The sequence below is a fragment of the Acinonyx jubatus genome, chromosome B1, assembly GCF_027475565.1.
Source record: "Acinonyx jubatus isolate Ajub_Pintada_27869175 chromosome B1, VMU_Ajub_asm_v1.0, whole genome shotgun sequence".
Taxonomy (NCBI): domain Eukaryota; kingdom Metazoa; phylum Chordata; class Mammalia; order Carnivora; family Felidae; genus Acinonyx; species Acinonyx jubatus.
In genome coordinates this window covers 42,300,834-42,317,733 of record NC_069382.1, presented here as the reverse complement: position 1 = coordinate 42,317,733, position 16,900 = coordinate 42,300,834, and positions in this window count along the sequence as shown.

Sequence of the window (16,900 nt, the reverse complement as noted above, 5' to 3'; positions counted from 1 at the left end):
AACTTCTGATACTATTGGTTTTAAGTCTACCATTTTATTATGTGTTTTCTATTTGTCCCACATTTCTTTGTTCTTCCCCCCACCTCTGTTTTTCTTTTAGGGTAATTGAGGATTAATCTGTTTTTCTTCCCTGTTGGCTCTTGTAGCTGTCCTTTTTTTCTTTTTTAAAGTTTATTACTTATTTTGAGAGAGAGATAGAATTACAGTCAGGCTCCACACTGTCAGCATGGAGCCTGATGCAGGACTTGAACACATGAACCATGAGATCATGACCTAAGCCAAAGTTGGAAGCTTAATCAACTGAACCACCCAGGCGTCCCTCCAGCTGTCTTTTTAAATATTAATTTTTTTTGGTGGCTTTTCCTTAATTTATCTTTAATTTATCACAGTCTACCTTGATTATTGGTGTATAAAAATGCAACAGACTTCTGTTCATTGATTTTATGGCCTGCAACTTTGCTGAATTCATGTATCAGTTCTAGCAATTTTTTCTTGTGGGTTTTCTACATACAGTATTATGTCATCTGTGAAGCGTGAACGTTTGACTTCTTCCTTGCCAATTTGGATGCCTTTTATTTCTTTTTATTGTCTAATTGCTGAGGTTTTAGGACTTCTAGTACTCTATTAAGTAACAATGGTGAGAATAGACATCCCTGTCTTGTTCCTGACCATAGAGAAAAAGCTCTCAGGTTTTCTTCATTGAGGATGTTATTAGTTGTGAGTCTTTTGTGTATGGCCTTTATAATGTTTGTGTATGTTCCCTCTATCCCTACTTCATTGTGGGTTATTTATCAAGAATGGATGCTGTATTTTGTTATATTTGCTATATTTGTTTCAAGAATGAATGCTATCCAGGGCCAGCTCCCTCCACCCCAGAAGTGCACACCACAGCTCCACTCTGGGGAAAGTTGTGCACTTCCAAAACCTCAGAGTTTGAGCTCCAAACACTGTTTGCAAAACAAAACAAAACAAAAAAAAAACCAAACACACACACACACACACACACACACACACACACACACACACACAAACAACAACAAAAATCCTGTGGAATTCAGCACTTCTTGATCCCTAATCCATGGTCCAGAGAGGTTTTCCTCCTGTGTGAACTCAATGCCACACTTTCTCGACCCATCTCTCTTTCTCTCCCTTTTGTCTTTCCACAGGAAGGGTTCCCTCCCCTCCATGGCACCACCATTTTTCTCTACCCCAATTCACTTCCACGCAACTTCTACCTGCCACACTGTCTCCCTCCAACAGTGGAGATTCTTCTGCTACTCCTCAGATCATTTTCCTGGGTGTTCCAAGTGATATGACCTCAATATAGCTGTGTTTGAGGGACAAGGAAAGCCCCGGGACCCTACTTCTCTGCCATCTTAACTCCTCCACCTTGTCAGAAACTTTTAACCATGACTGTTTTTCTGGAGACAAATAATATGTGAAAAAAAGTGGCACTCCTCTCCCACAATAACAGGCACTGCAGCAGCAGAGCCAGTGGGTGAAATCCTGTCTTCAATACCCACTATGTTAACAAGGCAATTTTACAGAGCCTGTGTGTGGAACTGTGACTTCCACTGCCACCATCTTGCAATAACAAGGTGATGGTCCTCTCTAGTTAAGTCAGTGAGTGGAATCTTGATTCAAATGAGTTTTTTCCTCAGAAATAATGGAGGACAAAAGAAGTAACAGAACACTTATTTTCAAGTGCTAAAAGAACTCTCAACACAGAATTCTATATCCAGAAAAAATACCTTTTAGAAATGAAAGTGAAAGACATTCTGAGATAAAGAAAAAGAATTTGTAACCATCAGACCTGTTCTAAAAGAATAGCTAAAGGAAATTGGTAACAAAGAAAGAAAATTGTATTAAAAGCAAACTTGGAATACCAGAATGAAAGAACAATGGAAAGGCTAAATACATGGGCACATACAATAGATTATTCTTTTACTGTTGAGTTTTGAAAAGTGTGATGATTAAAAGCAAAAACTGTAACTGCTAGATAAAGTTCTCAATATATGCAGAAAAATATTTGAGACAACGATATCATAGTGGGGATCACTTTGTGTGGATGTAAAGGGGCCTAAATGATGATAAGTTACCAACATTCCACTTCAAGTGGTAAAATGTTAATACCAGCAGACTGTAATAAGCTGTATGTATATATATTATAATCTCTAGAACAACTACATGTTTTTACATGTTTATACAGTTGTTTTAGTGCATACTGTTTTTATATGGTCTTCAAAAAAAATAGTATAAATTGAAGTGTGGTGCTGAAAATATTCAAATAACTTATAAAAAGTCAGGAAATGGGAAACAAAGAGTGGGAAGAAACAGAAACCAAATAACCTGACGGTAGGGTTAAATTCTTATATATCAATAATTACATTATATAAAAATGGCAAACACATCAATTGAAAAACAGGGATTGCAGAAATCGATTTTTAAATGACACAAATTTCTAAAAAAAAAATCTCCCTTTAAATATAACATATGTAGGTTAAAGGTAAAATGATGAAAACAAATATATGATGCAAACACTAATCAGGAGAATGCTTTAATGGCTATACTAACATAACAGTAGACTTCAGAGCAAAGAAAAGTTCCAGAGTGACATTACATAATAATAAAAGGGTCAATCCACCAAGAAGACATAACAGTATTCTATGTATATGAACAAAACAAAGGAGTTGCCAAATATGTGAAGCAAAATTGACAGAACTGAAAGGAGAACTCCATTATATTATTATCCGTTGAGGAATTCTCCATCTTTCTCTCAGTACTTTATAGGACCTTAGATAATAAAGGTATAGAAGAAATGAATATCCCATCATCCAATGAAATCTACTGGACATTTATGGGACATATTATCCAACAACAGCAGAATACAAATTCTTTTTAAGCACACGTGAGACATTTAGTAAGCTAGGCCATATCTTCAATCATAGAATGGATCTCAAAAATTTATACCTCCTCACACTTTTGTCTCTTGGTTGATTCCTATTATTGAATCTGGGTGAAACCTCCTGACTTACTTCTAACAAATAGAATATCACAAAAGAGATGGGGTGTCGTTTCTTAGATTAGGTAATAAAAAACTAATGTTCCCATCACGCTTATATTCTCTGTCTGACTTTTCTCCCTTGCTTGCACTAATGAAGCAAGGTGCCATGTTTTGAGATCCACCTTGAGTAGGCACACATAGAAAGGAACTGAGATTGACCTTTTTCCAAAAGCCAGGAAGAAGGGCTCTGGCTCAATAGTACATGAACTGAATCTTGCCAACAAGGACAGGAGGAAGTGGATCCTTCTCCAGTTAAGCCTTAAGATGACTGCGTCCCAAGGTAACATCTTGATTCATGCCTGAAAGAGACTCTAATTTAGAGGATCTAATAAGTACTGCCAGGATTCCTGATCTATAGAAATTAGTATTATAAATGTTGATGTTTAAAAAAAGCAGAAAGGGAGGGATAAAAGGAACAAGGGAACTCCAAAATATCCAGCAAACACTAAACAAGATGGCATTAGTAAAGCCTTACATATCAATAATTACTCTATATGTAAATGGATTGAATTCTTCAATCAAAAAGACACAGTGACTGAATGGATTAAAGTTACTACTATGAACAACTTTATGAAAATACATTGGATAGCCTTGAAGAAGTGGATACATTCCTGGAAACATACAACTTACCAAGAGTGAATCCTGAAGAAAGAAAAAATATAAACAGATCAATAACAAGTAAGGTGATTGGAATCAGTAATCAAAAACCTCCCAACAAAGAAAAGACCAGGACCAGATGGTTTTACTAGTAAACTCTACTAAAGAAAAATTAATGCCAATCCTTCTCAAACTTTTCCAAAAAATTGAAGATGAGGGAAAACTCACACTCATTCTATGAGGCCAGTATTGCCCTGATACCAAAGCCAGATGATGACAGTATGAGGAAATAAATGGAATCCCTTATGAACATAGATACAAAGATTATCAGTAAGGTATTAACAAACTGAATTCAACAGTACATTAAAAAGACATACACTCTGATCAAGAGGGATTTATCTGTGGAATTTAAGCATTATTCAACATACACAAATCAATAAATGTAATACACCACATTAGTAGAATGAAAGGTCAAAATCATAACATCTCAATAGATGCAAGTAGAGCATTTAACAGAATGTAACATTGCTTCATGATAAGAATCCTCAACAAATGGATACATAGAAGGAATATATCTCATTATAATAAAGCCATATATGACAAACTCACACCAAATATCATACCTAACAGTGAAAGGTTGATAGCTTTTCCTCTGAGATAAGAAACATAAGGGTGCCAACTCTTACCACTCCTACTCAATATAGTACTGGAAGTCCTAGCTAGAGCAATTGGGTAAGATAAGAAAAGAAAAGCCATGCAAATCAGAAAGGAAGAAGTAAAACTGACTTTATTTGCAGATTATATAATTTTATACAAGAAAATCCTAAAACTCAACCAAAAACTCTTAGAACTCTTAACAAATTCAGTAAAGTTGCAGGATATAAAATCAACATACAGGAATCAGTTACGTTTTTACATACTAACAATCTGAAAAAAAAAGTAATCTCATTCAAAGTATATCAGGATATTAAAATACTTAGGAATAAATGTAACCAAGGAAGTGAAAGATCTGATCTTATCAACCATAAGGCTTGATAAAAAAAGTTGAAGATGACACAAATAAATGGAAAGATAATCCATGTCCATGGATTGGAAGATTACTTTTGTGAAAATTGTCCACACTACTCAAATCCTTCTGTAGATTCAATACAATCCCTATCAACATTCCAGGTACTTTTCATAGAAATAGAAAAGAACAATCCTAAAATTTTATGGAACCACAAAAGACTCCAAATAGCCAAAGCAACCCTGAGAAAGAACAAAGCTGGAGGCTTTGTACTTCCTGATTTCAGACTATACTCCAAGGCTATAATTATCTCAAAAGAATATACTACAAGCATAAAAGTAGACCTGCAGATGAATGAAACAGATTGAGAGCCCAGAAATAAACCCCTGTATAGATAATATTTGGAAAGGGAGCCAAGAATACTCAATGGGGGAAAAGATAGTCTTTTCAATAAATGGTTTTAGGAAATCTGATAACCACATGCAGAAAAATGAAATTAGAGCCCTGTCTTATACCACTCATAAAAATTAACTAGAAATGAATTAAAGACTTAAACATAAGACCTGAAACTGTAAACCTCCTAGGAGAAAACATAGGGAAAATCTCCTTGACATTGGTCTTGGCAATGATTGTTTGGTTATGACACCAAAGCACAAGTAACAAAGGCAAAAATAAATAAGTAGGGCTGGAGCTTCTGTACAACAAAAGAAATATTCAACAAAATGAAAAGACAACACATGGAAAGGGAGGAAATATTTGCATATCATATATCTGATAAGTGGTCAATATCCAAAATCTATTTAAAAAAATCATATGGGGCATCTGAGTGGCTCAGTCAGTTGAGCGTCTGGCTTCCGCTCAGGTCAAGGTCTCAAGGTCTGTGAGTTCGAGCCCTGTGTCAGGCTCTGTGCTGACAGCTCAGAGCCTGGAGCCTGCTTCAGATTCTGTGTCCCTCTCTCACTCTGCTCCTTCCTAGCTCATGCTCTCTCTCTCGCTCTCAATAATAAATAAAATATTTTAATTGTTTTTAAGTCATATGACTTGGGGCACCTAGTGGCTCGATTGGTAACCCAGATCACGATCTTGTGGTTTGTGAATTACAGTTCTGAATTGGGCTTGCTGCAATCAGCACAGTGCCCACTTTGGATCCTCTGTCCCTCTCTCTTTGCCTCTCTCTCTCAAAAATAAACAAACATTAAAAAAACTCATATGACTCAATAACAACAAACCCCCGGTATTCTAAATAATATTTTTATAATATTAAAAAATGGGCAGAGTAACTGAATAGACATTTTTGCAAAGAAGGCATACAAATGGACAATAGCTATATGAAAAGATGCTCAGTGTTGCTAATCATGCAAATCAAAACCACAATGAGATATCACTTCACACCTATTAGAATGGCTATCATCAAAAAGACCAGAGATAACAAGTATTGGCAAGGATGTCGAGAAAAGGGAACCTAAATGCAATATTGATAGAAATATAAATGTATACAGCCACTATGGAAAACAGTATTGAGATTCCTCAATGTTGAACACTGAATTGCCATATGATCCAGTAATCCTATTTCTGGGTGTATATCAAAAGAAAATGTAAACAGGATCTCGAAAGAAATATATACATAACACAATGATATATTAGGCAGCTATTAAAAAGAAGGAAGTCTTGCCATTTGTGACATGTATGGGCCTTGAGGGCATTATGCTAAGTGAAATAAGACAGAGGGAGACCAGTATTGTATGGTATCTTTTTCATGTGAACTCTAAAAAAAACTGAACTCATAGAAAGTAGAATGATGGTTACCAGGAGGTGGGGGCTGAGGGAATTAGGAAGGTTTTGGTCAAAGGGCATAAACTTCCAGTTAGAAGATGAATAAGTTCTGGGTATCTAATGCATAGCATTGTGATTATAATTAACAGTATTGTATTGTCTACTTGAAAATTGCTAAAAGAATGCATCTGAAATGTTCTTACCATAAAAAAGAAGTGGTATCATGTAATGTGACAGAGGTGAGCAGCTAATGCTATGGTGGTAATCATATTACAATGTATAAATGTATCAAATCAAGTTGTACTCCTTAAAATGACACAATGTTATATGTCAATTATATCTCTATAAAGCTGAAAAACAGACCTAATAAATAAATGTTAAAACATAAAAAGAGAAAGAAACAGCAGACAGATGAAGGAAAAGAAAGAAGAGGGGGAGAAACACACATGCATATTGCATAGAAATACAAACACATAGACTAGTAACAGTTGTCACCATATATCTGAAAACAGCTCTATGTATAGACTCTCAGCACATGAACTTCATGGACCATAAACAAGTTACTCTCTAAAGTAAGGCCAAGTCAACTTGATTTTACCCACAGAATGACATGAGCACTTATGGAAAGTCATCTAAGCCTCACATATCAAGTTTTTTGTCCTCTATTGTGTTTTTATTTCAGCTAACTTTTGTAGTTGTTAATGTACAATACTAGAATATTGAGTTTTAAAACTACACTAGTAATGAGAATGTTGAACATGCTAAAAAGTGGCATCAAATTTTTACAGAAAAAAGGTAGAGATTATTGTGGTAAATATAATTATTAATTGAAAATGATAAGAAGGGGCGCCTGGGTGGCGCAGTTGGTTAAGCGTCCGACTTCAGCCAGGTCACGATCTCGCGGTCCGTGAGTTCGAGCCCCGTGTCGGCTCTGGGCTGATGGCTCAGAGCCTGGAGCCTGTTTCCGATTCTGTGTCTCCCTCTCTCTCTGCCCCTCCCCCGTTCATGCTCTGTCTCTCTCTGTCCCAAAAATAAATAAACGTTGAAAAAAAATTTAAAAAAAAAAATGATAAGAATAAACATCTCAACAGAAAGAATAATTGTGAAGGAAAAAGAATAATTTGAGCAAAACATGAATAGATCTATGCCTAAGGTGTAAGAAAAAAATATGTCTGGGGTGAAGATATTTTCTCTGAATTGTCTGATTAAAAATATCTATGTACATATATATGAACAATATAAAAGAGCTAGGTGTATTGGGGCTTACATTTACCATACAAATACAAACATCATCAAGAAGACAATAAACTTCATATTAAAAAAAAAAGAAAACGTAAAATTATAATTCAAATGAGAAGCTATCTATCTGACTCCAAAGACTGGCACTAACAAGCGATTAGACATGAAGATGCTACTTAATCTCTCTGAGCTTAAAGTTCATCATGCATTAAATGAGGATAATTATACCCAGGTAAGAGTATTTTCAATGATTCACGTGAAGTCCTTGGCTTGTGGGCATATGAGAGTTTTTCAATAAGTGGAAGCTATCATTGGAAAATATCTTCTAATCTCTAATCCTAATAATGAGTTACTAAAATCAGAATAGGCAAGGGGACATTTCACCAAACCTGGCACCTAGTAAAGTATGAAGTAATGTTAGTTTTTTTGCCTTGTTTTTACTTATTATATTAATTTGAATAGGAAATGCATAAAATTCAGTTTCATAAGGAAATAAAAGATTAATTATTAAGTATTTGCTTATTCTTACATAATGAATGACTAAATTCTCATTAATTTGCTTTTTAGAATAGTGAGTTTCTACTTCAGAAATGAATTTCCCAGTAGCATATTTGATTAGGAGGGAGGTATTGACTTTTCATTTCTATTAGGATGATTTTGTAAAAGTATACCAAAAACGTGTTTAAATAAGGACAAAAATATATACATAAGTGGAATTTAGGCAAACTCCTACTCATGACTCTTAAGGATGAGCAAGGATGACCAGACAAAACAGTGAATGGAAAATAGACTTTTCCATCATCACAATAATTCATGAATGTACCTCAGCTAAGGAAAGCAGGTAATACATAATACATTGTTAAAAGTGTACAGAATAAGGTACTTTGGGGGGAGTCAAGCATTCTCATGATAGTTAGATGAAGATTTTTGGTTGTAGGCTAAACTGATAGTCTACTGAGTTCTGGAATAAGGGAGGCACATCTATCAAATCTTTAGAATCCCTTGACTTGATTATTTCATCTTTCATTTTAACATGATATTATTTATATTGGATTACCCAGAATGAAAATGTTTTGGTTATTTCTTTTTACAACTAAATAAATGTTTGCTGAATAAAAAAGTTAAAAAATGTTAATGCTGTAAGATATGAAGTTTAGGGTAATTTGTTCCACAGTGATAAATAACTAATCCACCTACTTTAGCTTTAATACACAGTAGTTATTTGAAAATAGTAATTTTTTAATTAGAAGACAAAATGCTTTCAATATAGGAGAAACCATCTGATTTAACAGATAATACTTCATAAAAAATCCATTTAAAAAACAAACTTCAAAGATTACAAAGCAGATCCAATATGATTCATTTTCAGAAACCAATTTCAAGGTACTCAATACAAGGTGTGTTGCCATTTTTCATTAGGAATTTTGGATGCCACTAAGATAACATTTTTAGCATTTAAAAATTTTGAAATAATATATTACTTATTGGAGTAAGGATAAACCAGAACTAATATATACATAATGTACACTCTTCCCTATTACAGCATATGATTATATTTCAGACTCAGATTGACACCTGTGTGACTCTGGAAGTTAATTTTTGAAATCATATATTGCAGAAGCAAAATCAAACTTGATATTACATATTTATTTAGAGAAGAACCAATATTAATTTAGTGGTTGTACATTCACAAGTTAGTGCTGGGTAGCCTTATAAAAAGACAGGTATTTATGTACACTACATTTTTCAGTGCATCTTAGTAATCAAACTAGTCACCTTCAGGAATGGAATTATTAAGAATTGCTCAAAGCCCTTCCTCTATGCAATAATTTATAAAATATCTACAACGACACTTCAAACACCTATTCCATATTTCAGGACTCTTATCTTGGTTTCATGGCTTAAATTCCTCCAGAATAGAGTAAAAATAAACCTTCATATTTCGTTAACAAAATAAGAACTTAATGGTCTGGTAATTTGCCTTGATCCCTCAACTCATGATTTTATTATCTATTACTAAATGATCATTTATTACCAAATATTCAGCCAATGGCATGGCATAGAAAATTTATATTAATAGTAAATGTGAGTTTTGGGCTGGTGGTAAGATGGCAGAGTAGGAGGACCCTAAGTTTACCTCATCCCATGATAGGAGTAGATAACATTCACATCAGTGTAAATAACCTAGACAATGGCCAAAGACTGGAAGAACAAACTCCACAACTAAATGTAGAGAAGAAGCCTCACTGAAGAGGGTAGGAAGAGCAGAGTCTTGATGGGAGCTAAATGGACTGTGAGTCTATCCATGGCGGGGAGGAACCTGAGGGCATGGAGAAGGGAGAGAAACAGACTATCACACCAGGGAGCCCACATGGGAAAAACAAACCCCCATAATTTTGGCTTTGAAAACCAGAGGTGCCAAATTAGGAGAGTTCTTACAGCCAGTGGGACTTAAAACCTGGAATTTAAAAATTCAGCAGGCTCAGCTCTGGGAGAGCCAGAAGGTCAAGAGGAAGCTGAGTCCCTGCCCTTAAAGAGACAGCACAAAAAACAGCTTGTGGAGATATACCGTAGAAGCAATAGTTTGAAGAGTGCCTGGAACATATGGGAGGGGAAATAATTTATTAATCTCAGAGCAAGTGCTGGAGGGGCCAAGATCATCGGTAGACTCTTCCAGGAACAAAGGAGCTGGCAGGTGCAATTTCCCTTCCCTGGTCCCAGCATAAACAGGGCCTCCAACCAGAACCAGCACAGCACTGACACTCATTACCTAATTAATGACACTGTAGCCCCATACCCCTCACACATTGGCAGATCCACCCCTTCCAGCCAAGCCTGCTTTAGCCTAAATGCTGCATGTCCCCTCCCCCAGAGAATTTCCTCAAACCTTACTAACACTGGGCCTCCCCCAAAAAGTTGAAGATCCACCCCTTCCAATTGGCTCTTGGCTAGAGGCCAGCCAGGGCAGTGCTGCAGGCCTGGCAGTGTGCAGGTAGCCCCAATGGGGGCCAGTACTACACTGAGTGACTCTGCCTCTGGGGAGAGGGGAAAGATAACACACAAATGTCAGACTGTGGCCCTAGCAGCAGGCTGGGGGCAGACTGCTGGTCTGACTGCAGGCCACACCCATCAGTGAAAGCTTCTCAGGGGGCAATACAGGGAAAGCATCTGAAGTTGGGTACTACTGTGTCTATAGCAAGCTACTGGTCTGACTACACTTAAGCCCAAGGTGGCCACAGACTGACCCACTAACACCACAGGGACCAAACATTGCCCACAACAGGCAAAGAGAGACATTGCAGACAATTGGACTGAAGGGAAAAGTCATCAGAACACAACAGCAGGGCACACACAACACACACAGGAGTCACTCCTTGAAGGACCAAGTCCTAGGGAACAGGGTCACTACACTGCAGAGCACTATAGGACCACTTCTTTGTAAGACCACTACTTAAAAATTTTTTTAAAGTTTATTTAGAGAGAGAGAGTACTAGTCGGGGAGGGGCATCTATATAGAGAGAATTCCAAGCAGGCTCCATACTGTCAGTGCAGAGCCTGATGTAGGGCTTGAACTCTCAGACTGTGAGATCATGACCTGAGCCAAAATCCAAAGTCAGACACTTAACTGACTGAGGCACCCAGGTGTCCCCATAAGGCCACTATAAAGAGCAGAAGACATATCTGCTTTCCTAACATACAGAAATACAGAGTTAGACAAAATGAGGAGTCAGAGGAATATGTCATAAATGAAAGACCAGGACAAAATCACAACAGAAGACCTAAATGAAATGGAGATAAGTAATATGTCTAAAGGAGAATTTAAAGTAATGATCATAATTATACTCACTGGGCTTAATAAAAGAGTATAGGACCTCAGTGAGACCCTTAACAAAGAGGTAAAAAAGAACCGGAGAAGAACAGATTAAGTGAAATTTAAAATACACCTGATGGAATGAAAAGTAGACTAGAAAGGGAAGAATGAGTCAGTGATCTGGAGGACAGTGTAATGGAAAGTAATCAACCTAGCAGGTGAGAGAACAAACATTATGCAAAATGAGAATAGACTCAGGGAACTCAGTGACACCATCAAGTGTAATAACGTTTACAATATAGGGATTCCAGAAGAAAGAGAGAAAAGGGGGCAGAAAATTTATTTGAAGAAATAATAGCTGAAAACATCCTAAATTTGAGAAGGAAAATAGAAATGCGGATCCAGGAGGCATAGAGATAATCCAACAAAATCAACCCAAGGAAGTGCACATTAAGACACACACATTTTAATTACATAGTAATTAAAATGCCAAAGAGTAGTGATAAAAACAGAATTTTTAAAGCACCAAGAGAAAAGAAAACAGTTATATACAAGGAGAACCCCATAAGGCTATCAGCAGATTTTTTAGCAGAAAGTTTACAGGCCAGAAGGAATGATATATTGAAAGTGCTGAAAGGAAAAAAATATGCAGTCAAGAATATTCTATCCAGCAAGGCTGTCATTCAGAATACAAGAAGAGATAAAGAGTTTCCCAGATAAAAGTTAAAGGAGTTTGTGGCCATTCAACTAGCCCTACAAGAAATATTAAAGGGGATTCATTGAGTGGAAGGAAAGAACACAAGTAAGACTAAGAAAAGTAAGAAGCACAAAAGCAGTAAAAAGTATATCTGTGAAAATCAGTCAAGGGATTCACAAAATAAAAGGATGTATTATACCATATATCTAAAATGTGGGGAGGACAGGAGTAAAGAATGAGTTCAAACTTAAGCGAACATAGCTTAATACAGACTGCTAAATGCAGAAGATATTATATACAAATCTAATGGTAACCGCAAATCAAAAACCAGTAACAGATATGCAAAAAATAGAGATAAAAGAATCCAAGTACGTCACTAAATAGAGCCAACTTATTGTGAGAGAAGAGAATAAGGAAACAGAGAAGTCACAAAACAAGTAACAAACTGGCAATATATACATATCTATCAATAATTATTTTGAATGTAAATGGACTAAAAACTGCACTGCAGAGCACTATAGGACCACTTCTTTGTAAGACCACAAAGATAGGCAAAACCTATCTATACGCTGCCTAAAAAATTCATTTCAGACTTAAAAACACATGTAGATTGAAAGTGAGTGGATGAAGAAACATTTATCATGAAGTGGATGTCAAAAGAAAGCCAGGGTAGTAATACTTATATCAGACAAAATAGAGTTTAAAACAAAGACTGTTAAAAGAGACAAGGAACAGTATATAATCATAAAGGGAACAACCCAACAAGAAGATTTAACAATTGGAAGTATTTATGCACCCAACATGAAAGCACTCAAATACGTAAAGCAGTTAATAACAAACGTAAAGGAACTAATTGATAGTAATACAATAGTAGTAGGGAACTTTAACGCCCCAATTACATCAATGGATGGGTCATCCATATAGAAAGTCACAAAGGAACAGTGGCTTTGAATGACACATTCGACCAGATGGATTTAACAGATATAATTAATAATTAATCCTGAATCCAGCTGAGCTGCCTAGACTCTTGGCTCAGCCTTGCCAACAACAGACATGGACATGCCATCCCAAATCCAAAACAGGTGAAAAAATGTATTTTCTGAAAAGGTACTATGGAATTGGGGTAATGTTGTTCCTGCAGAGTTGCCTGTAAACTGAGCGAGAATTAGCTCAAGTGAAAATAAATGTTTTGCTTAATGGATAGGATAGGGAGCTACCCATTGCAATCTACCTGCCAGTGACAAGCAGGGTCAATAATAATTTTAGGAACAATAGGACACCTTGGGCAAGAGCTAATTTGTAGCTAACTTCACACTGATGAGTTTCTTAAAGGCATTCTTATGCTGCATTAGCCTGGATCCATATATAGGCAATTACTTATTTGTTTTCAGGGTGTTTGATGTGTCAGGGATGCTATAGGTTTTGTATGCACATCAACAACATTGTTCAATGTCAATGTATGCTAGAGATTTTGTGAATGTCCACCAAATTAGTTTTTCTTTTTTAAAAATATTTATTTATTTATTTTGAGGTGGGGGGCAGCAAAAGAGAGCCTACTCAGGCAGGCTCCATGCTCACCACAGAGTCTGATGTGGAGCTCAATCTCATGAAACGTGAGATCATTACCTGAGCAGAAATCAAGAGTCAGATGCTTAACTGACCAGGCCATCCAGGTGCCCCTAGTTTTTCAATTCTATTAGAAATATCAGAAGATTGACTGTACAGGAATTTGACCAGTTCAATGCTAGTCACATTTCTCCACCCACTAGAATGCCAGATAAGTCAGCTAAAAATTAGAATGCCAGGTAAGTCAGCACAGACAAGTAATAGAGGTCTATAAGGATTAGGCCTGATGTTAACTATAGAGTCCAGGTAAATTCCATGAGTACTGTCTTTAGTTCTGCCCCCTTGATTAGGTTCCTTCACTCTCCTCTAAGAGTATATGCCAAGAGGCTGGGTGTAGTATATCTGCCACCTTAGCTGTTTGGAAGTGAGGGTGGTGGAGCCATCCATAAGTTATGTAGCAGTCAGAGAAGAATGCCTCATAAGAGGTAAGGTTCCAGGATCATGAGATGAGATGAGAGATGAACTTTATCTGTCAATACAATGGCACTCTCATTTCCCATCTAACTTTATGGTTTTCAAGTAGGACACAATCCTATTCCACTTAGATATTTTGGTTTGCAGAAGGACTTGGTGAAATTTATGAACCATTATGGTTCAACTAAAGTCAAATAAGCACCTAGCAATAGAAGTTCAAACTGAATATACATACACTATGGCAGAATTAGGGAAGCTATAATTTATACCTTCTCAAAGACCTGCTAAAAATGATGCCACCATATCATCAAAGAATAACACAAGGACAGTCATATCATGATCTGGTCATTCGGAGCCCAAAGGATTGGAGACAGTAATTAGCCACTTATTGTAGGAAGAATTCTAAAGATGTCCCTCCAAAATTCCTGTGCTCTATTCAGTTAGACAGTAATCTAGGTATTCCCGCGAAGGGACTTTGCAGATGTAATTAATATTGCTAATCAGTGTATATATTAAGATAGAGAAATTATCCTGGGCACATTTTGTAATTCTAAGGTAACCAGTAAAAGAAAAAATTGAAAACTACATAGTTGTCATGCCAATAAAGGAAGAAAATGGAATAACAAAGAATGATAAATTCAAAAAATGGCAAGAAAGGTGAGAAAAACGTATAAAAGGGGCAAGGCAAGTGGAAAGTCAGTCAATAGGAAGATGATATATTACAATCCAACTATATTAATGATTTTTAATATAATTGGAAATAAATATAAATTGAATTATGTACTTATTCTTTAAAATTAGTTGAAATATTTTAAGACCTAGGACATGATAATTTTGTTAATGTTTCATGAGTGGTTGAGAAGAATATGTGTTCTCTACAGTTGATTTAGAATTGTATGAACGTTTAATGGGTCAAATTTATCTGAGTCATTTAATTCTATTAAAAATTTTTTTAAAGTTTGTCTGAATTTTGACCTATCCATAATTATAAAGTGTGCTTAAATTTCCACCTCTGATTATGCTTTTGCCAATTTTCCCCTATATTCCTATAATTTTGTTGATATATTTTTAGGATATTTAGTTGTATAAATACAAGTTTAGAATCAAATTGAAAATTTTTTTATTATTTTGGCATCTTCCCTCACCTTGCATCATGTAATATTAATATTGTCTCAAAATTTGATTCTGGGTTATTAGAAATATACTTTGTTACTGTTTCATTTGGTCAATTTTTCTTACATTTATTTATTTATTTTTTAAATGTTTTACCATGTGTTTAGATTTGTATATTTTAAGACTTTAATACATTTTTGGGGGGAGGGACAGAAAATGATCAGTGAGGACTTTATGGTAATAATGTTGTATTTGGTTTTCTCCTCGTAATCCTCCTCGTAATCAAGTTATGGTACACCACATGAGTGGTGCTTACCAGGATCTAAACTCCCCCTGTGAGACTAATAAGGTGAATCATGGTCTTTCTGTTAATAAAACATGCTCTGATTGACAGAAGGGGGTTGTATTCTGATTGATTCTTAATGCTGGTGATGGAAGCCAGGGAATTATAATGTAGACATGCGTCCCAAAACCAATATGACTACATATAAATGTTGTGATGGACACTTGATTAACTGGCAGGACCCGTTTATTTGGGATGTTCTGGTCTTGCTGTCCAGTGTGTACTGAAAATCTGTTCTGGTGCTGCAGGGCAGACACACAGAGGGCACAGGATGGATTATTTCATTCATGCATATTCTGATTATTTCATTCCAGATTTCTGTATGGAAATGTGGGTCTTTTCAATTGACTCAAGGGTATGCATGAGCACTCCCTCTGAGCCATTTCTCCTGTTGACTCCTGTGATGCCATATTTTTTCTGATCTTTCTCCTGCATCTCGGTCTTCTCCTTTGGGTCTCCTGTATAGGTTCAGTCTTCTTTCAGTTACTAGAAGTTGTTTCATCATTAGTCACCGCAGGTTGGTTGAGAGTTGATGGTGGGTCTGGAGGTGGCTTAGGAGCTATGGTTCGTCCTTCCAGGGAGGCATCTCCAGTGCAGAAGCCCTAGGAATGGCTGTCAAGTGACTTGCATTCTTTCCTTAGGGCTTAGCTCTAGCTCCTCTCAAGTTATCATGGGGCAGTCACTTTGTAGTCCTCATTTACTCCAGGTGGCAGAGCAGTTTCTGACCATGCCACCCTCTGAATATTATAACACCGGTGTGATGGATGGTATGTTGTTTTAAGAGCTCTGTTCCTGGACTGAAGCACTTGCTCTCCTGGACTTGCCCTTGGCTGAACTGAATCTCCTCATTCACACTCTTGTGAGCTCTGGGACAGCTCACATCCAATGATGGGTAATTGTGGATTATGAAGGTCGAGCCTCCTTGCTTCAACTCAGGACAGCAACGCAGGGCCATCCCATATCTCCCTGTGGGACCAGACAAAGCCTTTGCTTCAACTGTATCACATTTCTTCTTCTACTCAGTTCTGCATAGCTATGCCCCCTTTCCTAACATGTGTCAATACTGAGAACAGTTCCCAGTAAAGCTCCTGCAACACACAACTCCATCTCAGAGTCTGCTTTCCTGGGAAACTAGCCTATGAGTTTCTCACACCCAGTTAGTATGAGCAGAAGGTAGCTGCACTGGGGGACCTTCCCCAGTCCCCTGTTTTAAATTT